Genomic DNA, 15,089 nt, shown 5'->3' with positions numbered 1-15,089 from the left:
CTAGAGAGGACAACTCCAGCGCATATACTACACTGGGAAACGAAGAGATTCAAGCTGGAAACGAGAGCAAGGAAAAGGGCCATAAGATATGAGAGGAAACTGAGCAAAGCGAGCGAAGGCACGCTACTAGGAGAGTGCTGGAGAATACTAAGAAGAGAGGGGGAGAGAAAAGAGAGGAGCGGAAGAGAGAAGGAGCAGCAGAAGAAAGAGATGGAGAAATGCGGGTTATCCCTGACAGAATATATCAGAAGAATGGAAGCAGGAGAGGAAGTAGAAGAGGAGATTGAGAGGATAAACAAGGACACACAATGGCAAAGGTGGAGAGAGGAGATAAGGGACTCAAAATTCGCGGGGGAGACCAAAGAACTGCTAAAAGAAATAGGAGATACCCCACAACATATGACGGACACAGGAGAACACAGAAGGGGATCATTAGGAATAACAGCAAGATTTAGACTGGGGAGTGAAACGAGGAGCAACAAATACTGGAGAAGCGAAGAAGACAGGAGGTGCAGAATGTGCGGAAAAGAAGAGGAGAGACTAAAACATGTAATAGAGAGGTGCGAGGACACAAAGATACCAGGAGCGGATTGGAAAAAAGTTTGCGGAGGAGAGAAAACACAGATAGGGTATCTAAACGGAATAATATGGAAAAGGAAAAATAGAGAGGAAAGAGCTGAAATATAGGGAAGAAAGGAGTCACAGGAGAAGAAGGAGGATTGAGTGAAGAAAAATAGAGAGAAGAGAAGAAAATAATAAAGAAAGAACAAAAAAAAAGTGATTTAAATATATATTACTAAGCTGTACACTACGACGCAATAGTTTATAGTTTTTCATTGTAAAATATTGTAAATACTAATGTATAAACAATAAACGATTCTACTACTACTTTTAATATTTTTATCACATGTGTCTGAACAATAATATTTATTCATATACACACACGTCCATATACATATATCCCTTATATACTTATTATTATTTATTTATAGTAGTATTTTCATACATAAAGCCAGTAGCTCTTAATCATTCTATACAATTTCACAGAAACTTGTAAAGTTGTATATGTTAAAATATGAATATAAGTATTTGATGTACCCATAAATAGGAGTACTATAAGGATAGTAACGCCATTTATTAGCATATCAAATACTTATATTTATATTTTAACATATTCAAAGTAAACAGTCCCAGATTAGCACAATTCTCAATATGCATTACCAGGCAAATTACGTGTTTTTAGTATGTACTAATGATACATTAAAAAAATATGCATTTATTTTCAACAAAGATAAATTATTATTATTATTTAAAATAGATTTTACAGTATGCACAGTAACTTATTAAGCATATATCTATGCATATGTACAAACATGACCACACTCAATACTCACACTGAAATATACTCGTTTTATGTCGGTTTAGATATTAGAAACATTAAGTAAAATTTGTGTGTTCAATATTATCAATGATGAAGTGCAAAAGTGATGATCTTGACAGCGATTCCTATCTCAGTGTTCAAGTCAGTCGCAGGCAGTATTTATCATTATAATGCCTTATATGCAGTGTATTTGTGCAAGATGTTTAATTTGTAGTGTAGATGCTTATTTTATAATGCAGAAACAGGCTAGCGTAATGATTTTTCCTTGTCTGTCTTTGCTAGCTGACCCACACCGAACCCCATGGCTCCGGGTGCAAAATTTAAACATGGGTGTTTACATGAGAATTTAAACCACAGCAGTTGAGGTAAAGACAAGTTGATATATTGTTTTAAAAGCCTGTAACAAATCACCATGCAAAATTTCAGCCCTCTAAGTATAATAGATTTTAATTGAGAGCAAAATCAAATTCTCAATGATTGTACGATTACTTTTTTCAATTTTTCTTTTGGCTCTCAATTAAAATCTATCATACTTAGAGGGCTGAAATTTTGCATGGTGATTTGTTTCAGGCTTTTAAAACAATATATCAACTTGTTTTTATCTTAATAGCTCTAGTTCAAATTCTCATATAAAGACCCATTTATAAATTTTGCCTCCGGAGCCATGGGCTTCGGTGTGGATCAGCTAGCAAAGACACTAAAGTAAAAATTGTTACGCTAGCCTGTGTCTACATAATAAAATAAGCATCTACACTACAAATTTAACATTTTGCATTAATACACTGCATATAAGGCATTATAATGATAGATACTGCCTGCGACTGAGTCGAACACTGAGTTGGGAATAGTTGTCATGATCATCACTTTTACACTTCACCAATGTTAATCTTGAACACACAAATTTTACCTAATGTTTCTAATATCTGAACCCACATAAAAAGTGTACATTCCAGTCTGAGTGTTGAGTGTGATTATGTACATATGCATAAATATGTGCAAAGTTAGGTTGCCATGTATAAAACGTTTGCCATAATTTTATGGCATATTATGCCCACTTACCGTCGCCTGTTGACAGGGACTTATGGCGTATTATCTACAAGGGGACTCCTTTATTTAAAACTCTTACGTTAGCCTTATTTCATATTGTTTATTATGTACCTGCATAAAATTGTTGTTGCATTGTTCAGTTCAGATACATTCTCTTCGCTAAAACAGGGTGAATAAAAATATCATGTCATACTATGATATCTTAGCATTCCCTAGTGGAAATATATTTTGTGTCGAAGTGTGCCCAAGTGCGCCAAAGTGTGCTAAAGTTGTCTAACCTCGTCAAGTAAAACATAATAGCACACTATGGCACACTTTGGCACGCTTTGGCTCACATTAACATACATAGATATTTTAGAAACAAACTTGTTATTTTTGGCATACTGTTGTACAGTTTAGCATAGATTTGCATACTGTACCATAGTGTACTACAATGTGCCGTAGTCTGCCACAAAATTTTAAATTTATAAATAGGTGTACGCTTGCTGTGCTATTGTGTGCTATTGTATGCAAAAGTGTGCCATAGTGTGCCATACTGTTTCACTTGTCCGCATGTGACCACTTTGGCATACTTTGGCACACTTTGGCACACTCTCGCACATTTGGCACATCTAATTATTTCCACTAGGGTTGTTATTGACATGCTTGCACACCTATTTTTATATATTTATTTTTGTAAGCAAGTGCTTACATAAATTATTTTAATTTTAAAATATTAAATGATATTTTAGTATTTAAAAATAAAATATGTTGATAAATTGTTGTTCATTACTTTTTTTTATTTTCCAGATCTTAATCATTGTATTTTGAACATTGAATCATATTAGTAGCAGTAGCTTCGTATTACACTAAAAGAACTTGTAAGTAGGTTGATATATTTTTATATTGACTCTTTTTATTATTAACTTAGCTAATGATTTTTTCTTTTCAGGTTTATACGCTTAACTTCAAGTAAATACCAGGATCAGATTTTCTATTAAGGAAACTAGTGATAACTGATTACATAGATTTTGTATAATTTGTGATACATTTTTTTTACAACTTATCGATTTATTCTATAACTTTTATAAGCAAATGATTGTAATTATCATTGAATAAAGTTTTGGAAAAAACTAATAATTTCTTATGCAATCATTTTTTTTCCTTCTTGTCCTTTATTTACCTTTTTTACACTGCTACCTATTATCTTAATCCTACAATAATCACCAGCAGCTATAGCCAAAGCCATTAAAAGCCATAGCCATTGCTAAAGCCATTAAAAGCCATAACCATTGCCAAAGCCATTAATAGCCATAGCCATTGCCAAAGCCATTAAAAGCCATAGCCATCGCCAAAGCCATTAAAAGCCATAGCCATTAAAAGCCATAGCCATTACCGAAGCCATTAAAAGCCATAGCCAAAGCCATTAACAGCCATAGCCATAGCCATTAACAGTCATAAACAATAGTTATAATTTTTATCAGCTATAAATAGCCATATATAGCATAGCAACTGGCGTTTTAATCGTAATAAATGTTAACTTATTAGAACCTAAATATATTTTTTTAAATACCAAATTGAAACCAAAGCATATAAATATATTTTGTTTAAGATTTAATTTTAAATTATTATTATTCCATTTGAATAACGAGAGCCTTACTCAATCATCATCAATTATTTTTTATTATATAAAAATTATTTTTATAATAGTATTTCGTAAGACTAAAAAATAAAAAAATGAACACTAATATTCCTGAAAAATTCCCACAACATGGACAACAACGCATAAGAGTAGGTGATTTACTGGAAGATTCAGATATTGATTATTTTTTATTATTACTAATTGCTTTTTCAAAGTATAAGCCTTTTTCGACTTTGCTTTTACATGCAGGTTTTGTTTCTCAAATTCCAAGAAATCAAAAACATATACAAATCATATATTTATCATCAGCAGATAATAACCCCAACGGTGATGGACATTGGATAACTTCTTATTATGACACTAATTATATTTACGTATACGATTCTATGAACAATAAAGTAATGCACAGAGATTTGGAAAAATCGTTAAAAATGCTACATCCTTATTATTTTGAAATGCGTAAAGAAGTTATATTCTTAAGTGTTCAACAACAAACAAATATGAAAGATTGTGGTTGTTTTGCCATAGCGTTCGCAGTAACTTTGTTGTGTGGCATGAAACCAGATCAAGTTAGATACAGTGTTGATGCAATGCGTCCACATTTATTGAAATTGCTTGTCAATCAGTACATAGAACATTTCCCTTGTAGTATAGTCCCCATTCCAATTTTAGTCGGGCCCAGAAATTTGTATAATAGAGATATTATTATCAATAATGGTTGTCTTAATGATGATCACATTCATTATTTTCATGAAATGTTGCAACGAGTTTCTGTGTACAAACCTTGTTCAACATTATATTTACAGAATACGTCTAAAATATTACAAATAGATGAACACAATAAACACATACAAATTTTATTCCAGCATTCTCCTACGACGGTAGGCCATTTTTATGTACTTATTATGATACGAATAGCTTATTTGTGTATGATTCCATCAACAATACAGAATTACATAGCGATTTTATCAAATTTTTAGAAAAGTTACATCCTTATTGTTTTAATGAAAATAAAAAACCTATTATATTTAAAAAAGTTCAATCCCAAACCAATGCTACAGACTGTGGTATTTATGCTATAGCGTTTGCTGTGATAATTTTATTTGGCTACAAGCCTGAGACTATAGTATATAATCAAAAAGAAATGCGTAAACATTTGTTACAAATGTTTGAATATAGATCAATACAACATTTTCCATGTATTAATACTATTATTAATAACTCTACACTATTTAATTTTAATGACACAATCGATAAAGGAATTGCAGTTCCAGCTTTTAGTAATAATGTTGCGCAGAATAAGAAACGTAAAATAGATCAAAATTCGGATGAATTTTTTACAGACTATAATAAAAAAGCAAAGATACTCAGTATTGCTATCAAGAATAAAAATAAAACCTATTATGAAAAAAATAAAGCAAAGCTTTCACAGGCACGCAAAGAAAAACAAAAAATGAAAACATCGAAAAATTTGCTTAATAGTCAAAGTAAAACTGATAATGAAACTTTGAAATACTCAGTTCAACAATTAAAACCTTCAAAAATAATAAGTGATGTCGAAAAAAATTCTTTTACAGAAAATAAAGAACATATTTTTTCTCAAAATAAGAAATCCAATACACAGCTGGATATTTACTCACAGAACTACATAAATAACGACATTGATAGTCATAATACCTTTGATTCTAATAAAAGTACAGAATTGTGTAATAAAAATTCAGACGTACACTTAAATTATACTAGTAAACAAAGTTTAAAAAATAAACGATATTACGAAGCTCATAAGGAAACGATACTAAGTAATAGAAAAGTACATTATACGGCTAAAAAATCTGCAGCAATATTAAAAAAGCGTAACAATAAGTATAATCGTGATAAGCTATTACTAATTACAAAAAATCAAAACATGAATAGAAACAAAATTGCAATGGCAAACAAAATAAAAAGAAAATACAATATTATGAATGTGGTTAAGGACAGTACAATTAAATTGCTAAAAAACACTGAAAATTTTATACCTCAAATTATGATTGAATTAGGTTCTTCATATTCTTTGTCACAGCGTAGAATAGAAGCTGAAAATTTAGTTTCTACATCTATTTATGTACGAGACAACTACATGAATATAGCAAGAAAAGAATTGAAAAATCTTCAAAATAAAATTGAATTATCCTTAACTCGATTAGGTGATGTATCTATTATAGACAATGTGGACTGTGCATTAACTGCCTTATGCGGTATTCCTAAACATACCTCCTCCTCGGAACCTTATTTTTCGGATGCTGCTTATGACTTTCGACTTGGTTTATTTAATGATTTTAATATAGAAAATAAAATTATTATAAATGAAGAAGGAAAAATCACGAATATTTTACCACTTATTGAAGATAAAACTAAAAAAAGTAAAGTTTGGCAGTGCAATGGTTACTGTAAAAGTATTGATGTTGATATATTAATTGAACTCAAAATCTTTTTCTTGGAAATTCTTGAAGTGAGTTTTAGAAGCGGTTACAAGTTCCTTCTATCTATAGATTTATGTTCGGCTCAATCGCATAATGCTGATAAACTTGGTCATCCAAATATTTGTTATGATAAACCGCTATTATGCAGTTCAAAATTTTTAAAATTACAAGTTTTATCTTTTCATTATCCTTATTTGCGAACGATAAAAAGATTACTTTATGAATTAAAACATTTGTATACTGTTATTTTAAACATAGAAAATGCTTTATGTGATGCAAATGTACTGCTATTAAGAGACATCATTGAAAAATCAAAGAAGTTCGGTATACCTACAAAAAGTTTTAAAAACTTAAATCAAGTAAGTTTAAATGAATCAGAATTGAAAGAAAAATTTTCCATTGGTATCAAAGAATATACGAAAATAGTCACAGATCCACCTACGATCTCTTGTATTTCATGCGAAAGATTATTTTGTGCGAGAGACATTCAACATTATGACGTGAATAATGAAAATAATATTGCTTTTGAATTACTCGGTATACAATGTGAAAATATTTTTCAAAAACTTAAGAAATTGCATGATATTACACAAAATACTATTTGCAGACCTTGTTTAACAAATTTGAGGAAAAATATAATGCCGTCAAATTTCGTTTTAAATAACCTTTTAGTTAAAGAAGTTCCAGAAGAAATCAAAAGTCTCAATATGATAGAAAAGATCTTAATACAAAGAGCTAAGGCTTTTCAAACAATTACAAAAATGAATACAGTTATGAATAAAAATGTTCCTCATTATGTAAAAATTGATAAAGTCATTGGTAGAACATTTCATTTACCGTTACCACTAGAAGAGACTTTGAAAAAGATATGTCCTGATACCGATCCCATAAATGTAGATCATGAATTATATATTTTGGTAAGGACTCATCCATCAAAAGCGAAGAAAATTTGGGAAGATTATATTGATATAAAGAAAGTATGGAAAGCTCTGCATTGGCTAAAGCAAAATAATTCTATTTATAAACAAATCGAACTTCCATCAAATCCCCAAATATTATTAGATAAACTACACGAGCAACTAGAATATGAAATAAACCACGAAAATTCACTAGAAGAATTAGTATCTGAAAGTGATTTATTACCAAATCAACCACCAATACGTCCATAACTAACTCAAAAATCTCAAACTGATTCTTTTTATGACCACTACACCATTTACCCTTTGCATGATAAAAAAAAAATGAATCAGATACAGCATTATACCAAATGTTGCAAGTTTCTGCTAATGCTTTAGATAACAGAGGCAAAGATTTAGATCTCAAATGTTTTCCTGATCTGTATCCTTACGGAAAATGGGGTCAACATGCTGAAAGAAAGCCTATTTTAAGAGATTTTGATTATATTAAAAGTAGACTAGCGTCGAAACATTCGCAATTTAGATTGAATATTCAATATTTATTTTTTTCACTTTACAATAATACACTGAGACAAATAAATGCTGGAATATTTCAAATGCTTAATATTATCAATCCAAGGTATAAATACACGGTCAAACAATTTTTGCAAATGTTGAATGAAAATAAACTAGATGGTAATTTAGACACCATTTTCTCTCGTTTGCCAGGTACTGAATCGTATTGGAAAAAAGTTCGTAATGAATTGAGGTGTATGGCACGTGAGTATGGACCTGCTACTTTTTTTATCACTTTCAGCCCCGGAGAGTGGATGTGGTCTGCACTAGCGGAATACATAAAACAAGTCAATGGGTGGAGTGATAGTCGTTCTATTTCACAATTAATAGCTGCAGATCCAGTATCAACTGCTAGATATTTCCAAAATAAATTTAAAGCTGTGTTAGCTTATATACTATCTAAGTCAAATCCAATTGGAAAAGTTATACATTATTACTGGGTCCGTGAATACCAAGGTAGAGGATTACCCCATTATCATTGTTTATTTTGGATCCAAAATGCTCCAATTTACGGTACAAGTTCAAATGAAGAAGTGCAAGAGTTTATCTTAAAACATATAACATGTCACATTCCAGATAAACAGATTTCGCCAGAACTCCATCGTCGCGTCTTGGCCTATCAACAGCACAAACACAATAATTATTGTATGCGCAAGAAAACGACAAAAATAGGATTTACAAGTGTTTGTCGTTTCGGATTTCCTCGACCCGCAACCGATACAATAATATTAAGAGACGTATCTGTCGCTATTTCAAATCGGAATAAATTGAGAAATAAATCTCGATTTTACGATTTACCTCGAACAAAAGATGAACAGAACATTAATGATTATATGCCTGCTCTTTTACTCATTTGAGAAGGAAATAATGATGCTCAATATATTGGAGAATCATCTTATTTGTTGACCAAATACGTAAGCAAATATGGAACAAAAGGTGAAAAGAGCAATTTAGATTTTGCAGATATACAATCAAATAAACCGTTGTATAACCGTCTTTGGGCTTTTGCTATACGTGCCTTACAACATAGAGAATGTGGAGCTATTGAAGCCGCTGATGTTTTGTTAGGACATCCTTTGCATAGTACTGACCCAGACACAATTGTTAAATGGTTGAATGTTAATATTATAAGGGGTAGAAAACTAAAACCATTTAATGAAATAAAAAATCTTCCAGAAGATTCAACAGATTTATTTTATGATTCTTTTATAGATAATCATTATCCTAACAGACCAAAGGAATTAGATTCATTATGTTTGCATGATTTTGCTAAGTGGTTTGAGATTTCAAAGAAAAAACCAATTTACAAGGCGGAGTATTATGAAATGTCAAATGGTTTGTACTGTAAAAAACGCAAGACACCTTATTTAATAAATCACTATCAGTTCAATCCCAATAATCAGCCAGAAGCTTACTACCATGCTTTGTTATTATTATTTAAACCTTGGAGGGATCTAGATGAATTAAAAGGTTCTGACGCAACATATTGTGAATCTTTTCAAAAACAACAGCATGAGCTAACACAAGCGATGAAATATCATGATAAGTGTACAATTATGCAAGAAGCCATGGGTAATATGAATAAATTGATTCAGAATCAATTAGAACAAAGTGTAGTAGATACGCCCAAAAATTCCGCTGATATACCTGATGGTTGTGTACCGATTGAAGTAGAAAATGCTATGAATGATTTTCAAGCTGTTGTAGAAAAAGCTATTGTGAGTAAACAAGATCTACAAAACTCTATTGCGAAATTTAATAAAGATCAGCTAAGAGTTTTCAATAAAATAACTTCAGTTATGCAATCAAATAGTAAAATACTAAGAATGTTTGTAAGCGGTCCTGGAGGAACGGGCAAAAGTTTTGTCATTGAAAATTTAGTTTCATGGAATAAAATATACCGTTGTAAAGATACAGCCGTTACAGCTCCTACTGGAATTGCTGCATATAATATCCAAGGACTTACAATTCACCGATTATTACAACTTCCAATCGAACACGGCGGCACAGCTGAGTATAAAGAATTATCTGGAGCAGCTTTAAAACAAATAAGACAGACATTGCAGAATGTTGATTTAATTATTATAGATGAAATATCGATGGTATCGAATATTACTTTCATGTACATTCATTTGCGTTTGACTGAGATATTCGATACATCTGATACTGAGGGTGGATGGTTTGGAAAAATTAACGTTCTTGTTTTTGGTGATCTGCTGCAGCTTCCTCCAGTTCGCGAAGATTTTGTATTTGTTGGAATGAACAAAAAACAAATTGATAAGTATATCAAATCGATGATTACTTTTAATTTGTGGGAGTTATTCGAATATGATGAATTAACAATTAATATGAGACAAAAAAATGACAAAGCATACTCAGAAATTCTCTCGCGTATTAGATTAGGTTTTATGACTAATTCTGATATAAATATATTAAAAACAAGAAAAATTAATTTTACAAGTGATGATTATTCAAAGAATATTCAAGAATTATGTAGTTATCTACAAAAATTACCAGTTGATACCGTGTGCTTGTTACCTACAAAAAAAATGTGCAATGCTATTAATGAAGCAATGATGCTTACCATTGATTCAGAAGAAATTAATCTTGTTGCTAAAGATTCATACAAATGTGAGAAAAATCTACAAAAAAAAAGTCTTGAAATTATTAAACGATGATGAAGACAATTTTTGTGGTATTGATCGTGTAATTACAATTAAAATTGGTTCTAAAGTTATGATAAGAAGGAACATTGATGTTTCTATTGGGTTAGTAAATGGAACGATCGGCTCTGTAGTTTCTCTTTCTAAAGATAGATCTACGGAGATTACAAGTATACGCATTGTATTGCAGTCCGGAAAAGAACATGAAATACCTCGATTAGAATATAAATTCATTATTATGGATAAAATATCTATTACTCGAGAACAATTTCCAATTTGTAATAGTTATGGAATAACAATTCATAAAAGTCAAGGGTTAAGCTTGAAAAATGCCGTCGTTGAAGTAGGAAACAATGTATTTAGTAATGGTCAAACATACGTTGCAGCTTCAAGAGTAACTACTTTAGAAGGTTTGCATCTTATTAACTTTGATCCCTCGTGTTGTACTGCAGACATGACAGCTATTCTTGAGTATAATAGATTACGAAAAAAATATCGACCAGATTTAAATAGCTTTGATATTCCACAGGATCGCAAACAAATTCAAAGTTCAAAAGTGTATGATACGCGATGGTGTATGAATAAAAATATATTGTTAACAGAAGCTGAAAGTAATTTAAATCATATTTTCGATAGTACTTCGGATATTTGTGGTTTACCAAACAATGATGGAGTTTCTTGCTACGCCAATGCCTGTGCGCAAAGCTTATTTCATTCAATAACTATTAGAAGAATTTTATTACAACATCGCCACACAGACACTGTCAAATTAGTATTTCAACAATATATTAATAAAACTAATGTCGATGTTCAATCATTAAGAGAGTTTGCTGGGGAAGAATTTCAAACAGACACGCAGCAAGATGTGGCAGAATTTTTGTTAAGTCTATGCAATAAGTCACTTATATTACAAAATATTCTCAACAACCAACTAATCGAAACAATTAGATGTCCGGGATGCGATGAAAGACATCATAGTAATACATCTAATTATATCGTTAATCTTTTTTTACCGGATTTTCGAGTTTGTACATTACAAGAAATCATAGATTATAATATTGGCAATTGGCAAGATATTGATAATTATTGTGATAACGGCTGTCAGTTAAAAAAGATTAAAAAAGTTGATTATGTAATAAGTAATACATTAGTAATTTTACAATTGATGTTATTTGATCGGACTGATGATAAAGGTATTGTAAAAATAAATAATTTTAAAATAAATGCAATACCATTAGCTAAGGTTGATATAAATAGTAAAAAGTATAAGGTGGTAAGTGGGATATTCCACCATGGTAATATTTCTCAGGGTCATTATACTAATATGTTACGACAAAATAATCAGTGGTTTCACATAAGTGATAACAATGTCACCAAAAAACAATGGCCAAAGGGTGCTAAAAATATTTATATTCTATTTTTGGAACAAATTTAATGTACTTCAATAAGTTTGCTAAAAAGACATGAGATCTCTAAAAAAAAAACTTTTAACCAAAGTAAAGAAGTTAGGCGAGTTTGATGTTATTGCATAGTATTATGCATGTCAATAAAATAATGTAACATATAATTAATATTATAATTTTTTGTTTACTATGAAATTACTGATTAAAAAACAACTGAGATCTATCAAAGGAGGCAATTTTGTTTAGGATGAAATTACAGATTAAAAAACAAGTGAGATCAATAAAAAAGTCAAGTTTCTAATCATATTATTTTATTATTCATAATACAGCCAACAAAAAATCATTGTGTTAAATTGGGGATTAAGTCGAATGATTGCTAATTTAAACTTATGTAATATATTGATCAATTACAAACAACTCTCAAGATACTACGTAACTTGCCATGCCCGTTTCATTTTATCCATAGGTGAACAATGACAATTTTATTTTTGTACGTTACAACGTGATACCAAATTTATTAAAGTTATTAACTTTTTACAAAGACTTTTTAAATTGCTAAATAAAACGTATTTTTCAAAATTAATAAAATTTTCATGAGTGTGTAATTTCTAAAAATTTTTTTTTACATATGGAAAATATATTACGTATTCAATGCTATTTTGTTTAATTACAATTAGTAATCTATATGAGATATATATATCATTACATTAAAAAAATTATTTTATAACTATGTGTGAACAAATAAAATTTGCACAAAATTTCACTTACAATTAGATAGCATCACCATGAATAAAATGAAACGGGCATGGCAAGTTACGTAGTATCTTGAGAGTTGTTTGTAATTGATCAATATATTACATAAGTTTAAATTAGCAATCATTCGACTTAATCCCCAATTTAACACAATGATTTTTTGTTGGCTGTATTATGAATAATAAAATAATATGATTAGAAACTTGACTTTTTTATTGATCTCACTTGTTTTTTAATCTGTAATATCATCCTAAACAAAATTGCCTCCTTTGATAGATCTCAGTTGTTTTTTAATCAGTAATTTCATAGTAAACAAAAAATTATAATATTAATTATATGTTACATTATTTTATTGACATGCATAATACTATGCAATAACATCAAACTCGCCTAACTTCTTTACTTTGGTTAAAAGTTTTTTTTTTTTTTAAGATACATGTAAATTTTGTTCGAAAGCGTATTTTTTGCCGAGAGCAGTTGTGCTGCGTAAAAGTGCCGCAAGGTGGTTTCTCTTTCTCTGCTTTGTTTATCTTTCTTTCTCACTCACGAGAAATAAGTAGCGCCGGCAGGCGGCCCTTCAGGCCGTAGCCGTCGTCGCGTGGATTGTCGCATCGGGATGCACTGGCAGACGCGTGCTGGAGCATCTCTTTAAGCTGTTTAGTTACGGGCGATGGACAATCAATTGCAAACACGCGTACGAAAGACGTGAAAGAAAAACTTGTGTGAGAGATAGATAAAATTATAAACGGGGAGAATCGAACGAAAATTAATAGAGAGACACAACACACCGCGCGCGCAAGCTTTTATAAAAGCGGTGTCAGCAGTTTTCCGGCGCAACGCCGAACTCGCGCGCTTGCGTGCGAGTAAGGCCGACGGAGCCTCGAGTTTCGTCACCCCCTGTGTAGTTCGGGATTTTCGGATCCCGGCTCGTCAAGGATTTCTAACAAAAAACAAGTTTGACTCGTTGAAATTTTATTATTTCATCGGGGTAAAAATTTTACAATTGATTACCCTGAACGGTGGATCACTTGGCTCGTGGGTCGATGAAGAACGCAGCTAATTGCGCGTCAACTTGTGAACTGCAGGACACATGAACATCGACATTTCGAACGCACATTGCGGTCCTCGGATACGATTCCCGGACCACGCCTGGCTGAGGGTCGTTCAACAAAAAAAACCAGACTGCTTGTTGGTGCTGAGTCTTCTCTCTCTCTTTCAAGCGATAGCCTGAGCGTTCGTCGCCGAGGCGCGTTTCGCTTTAACGAGTGATAACGCGCTTTGTTTGCGGCGTCGTTCGAAATAATGGTGTTTTTCTTTTGAACGCAGCGACGACGGCGCACGCACACGCACATCGTGCTTGCGTGCGTATGTGCAAAGCACGAAGCACTCGAACGCGTATAAGGCGCGAGAGTGACGTCCGTCGAGTCCCGGAGCTCTTGCGCGCACCGCAATATTATTTTGTGGTGTTGCGCCGGGCGGACCGACGAGATCTGTTGTTCTCGTGTATCAAGCTCTCGCTGACTTTTGCACGTGTTCGTTCGCATAAAAGAAAAAAGAGAGATATATAATATTTCATATCAAGTGGCGCGGGAGCGCCACGAAGGCGAGTTTGAGAAGCAGACGACGCCGCGGCGCCCGTGACACTATTTACTTCTATATTGGTCTCTCGAATTTTCAATTAAGGAAATAAATTATTTATCATTCATGTAACCAGCTAATTTTGATAAATGTTTATACTGGTATGCCAAACTATGATTTTAAACCAAAATATCAGCAATAAACCAGCTTTAACATAATAAACAAGTATGCAGGTGAACAAAAATGCTGAAATCACTTGCTTAATTTTTCTTCAGCCCAAAAAGTGGTAAGACCGTTAAGTTAGCTGCGTGCAGTTTGACCGAGTGGTTAGACTGTGAAGTTGGCCGCACAAGCTATTGAGCCTACATTGTCTGCTCCTCTGCTTGAATTATAAATGTGTGCTCCGTAGTATTCGGTGTTTTGGTGTAAAAATCTTTCAAGGAAGGTGTCTAGATAAATAGGGTAGCTGATGACGACGTCTAGGTGGTGCGCTCCGTGATTTTTGGTGTTTAGATAAATAAATCATACGAGGACGGCATCTAGGTGTACAGGGCGGCCGATGGCGAGGTCTAGGTAGTTCGCACCGTGGTTTTTGGTGTCTAGGTGTAGAAATAATTCGAGGGCGGTACCTAGGTGTACAGGGTGGCCGATGACGAGGTCTAGGTAGTTCGCTCCGTGGCTTTTGGTGTTGAAATAATTCGAGGGCGGT

General features: G+C 32.3%; 1 non-coding gene across 1 annotated transcript; it reads left to right on the top strand.

Moving 5' to 3' along the window:
* The first annotated feature begins 13,810 nt into the window (after positions 1–13,810).
* Positions 13,811–13,965, top strand: LOC116417844. The gene has a single exon (XR_004228080.1). It is a non-coding gene; the product is annotated as a 5.8S ribosomal RNA (ribosomal RNA).
* Positions 13,966–15,089: the final 1,124 nt, after the last annotated feature.

Source organism: Nasonia vitripennis, chromosome 5, assembly GCF_009193385.2.
Source record: "Nasonia vitripennis strain AsymCx chromosome 5, Nvit_psr_1.1, whole genome shotgun sequence".
In the NCBI taxonomy this organism is placed as follows: Eukaryota; Metazoa; Arthropoda; class Insecta; order Hymenoptera; family Pteromalidae; genus Nasonia; species Nasonia vitripennis.
Note: the sequence above shows the minus strand (reverse complement) of the source record. Positions and strands in the feature narration are given on the sequence as shown.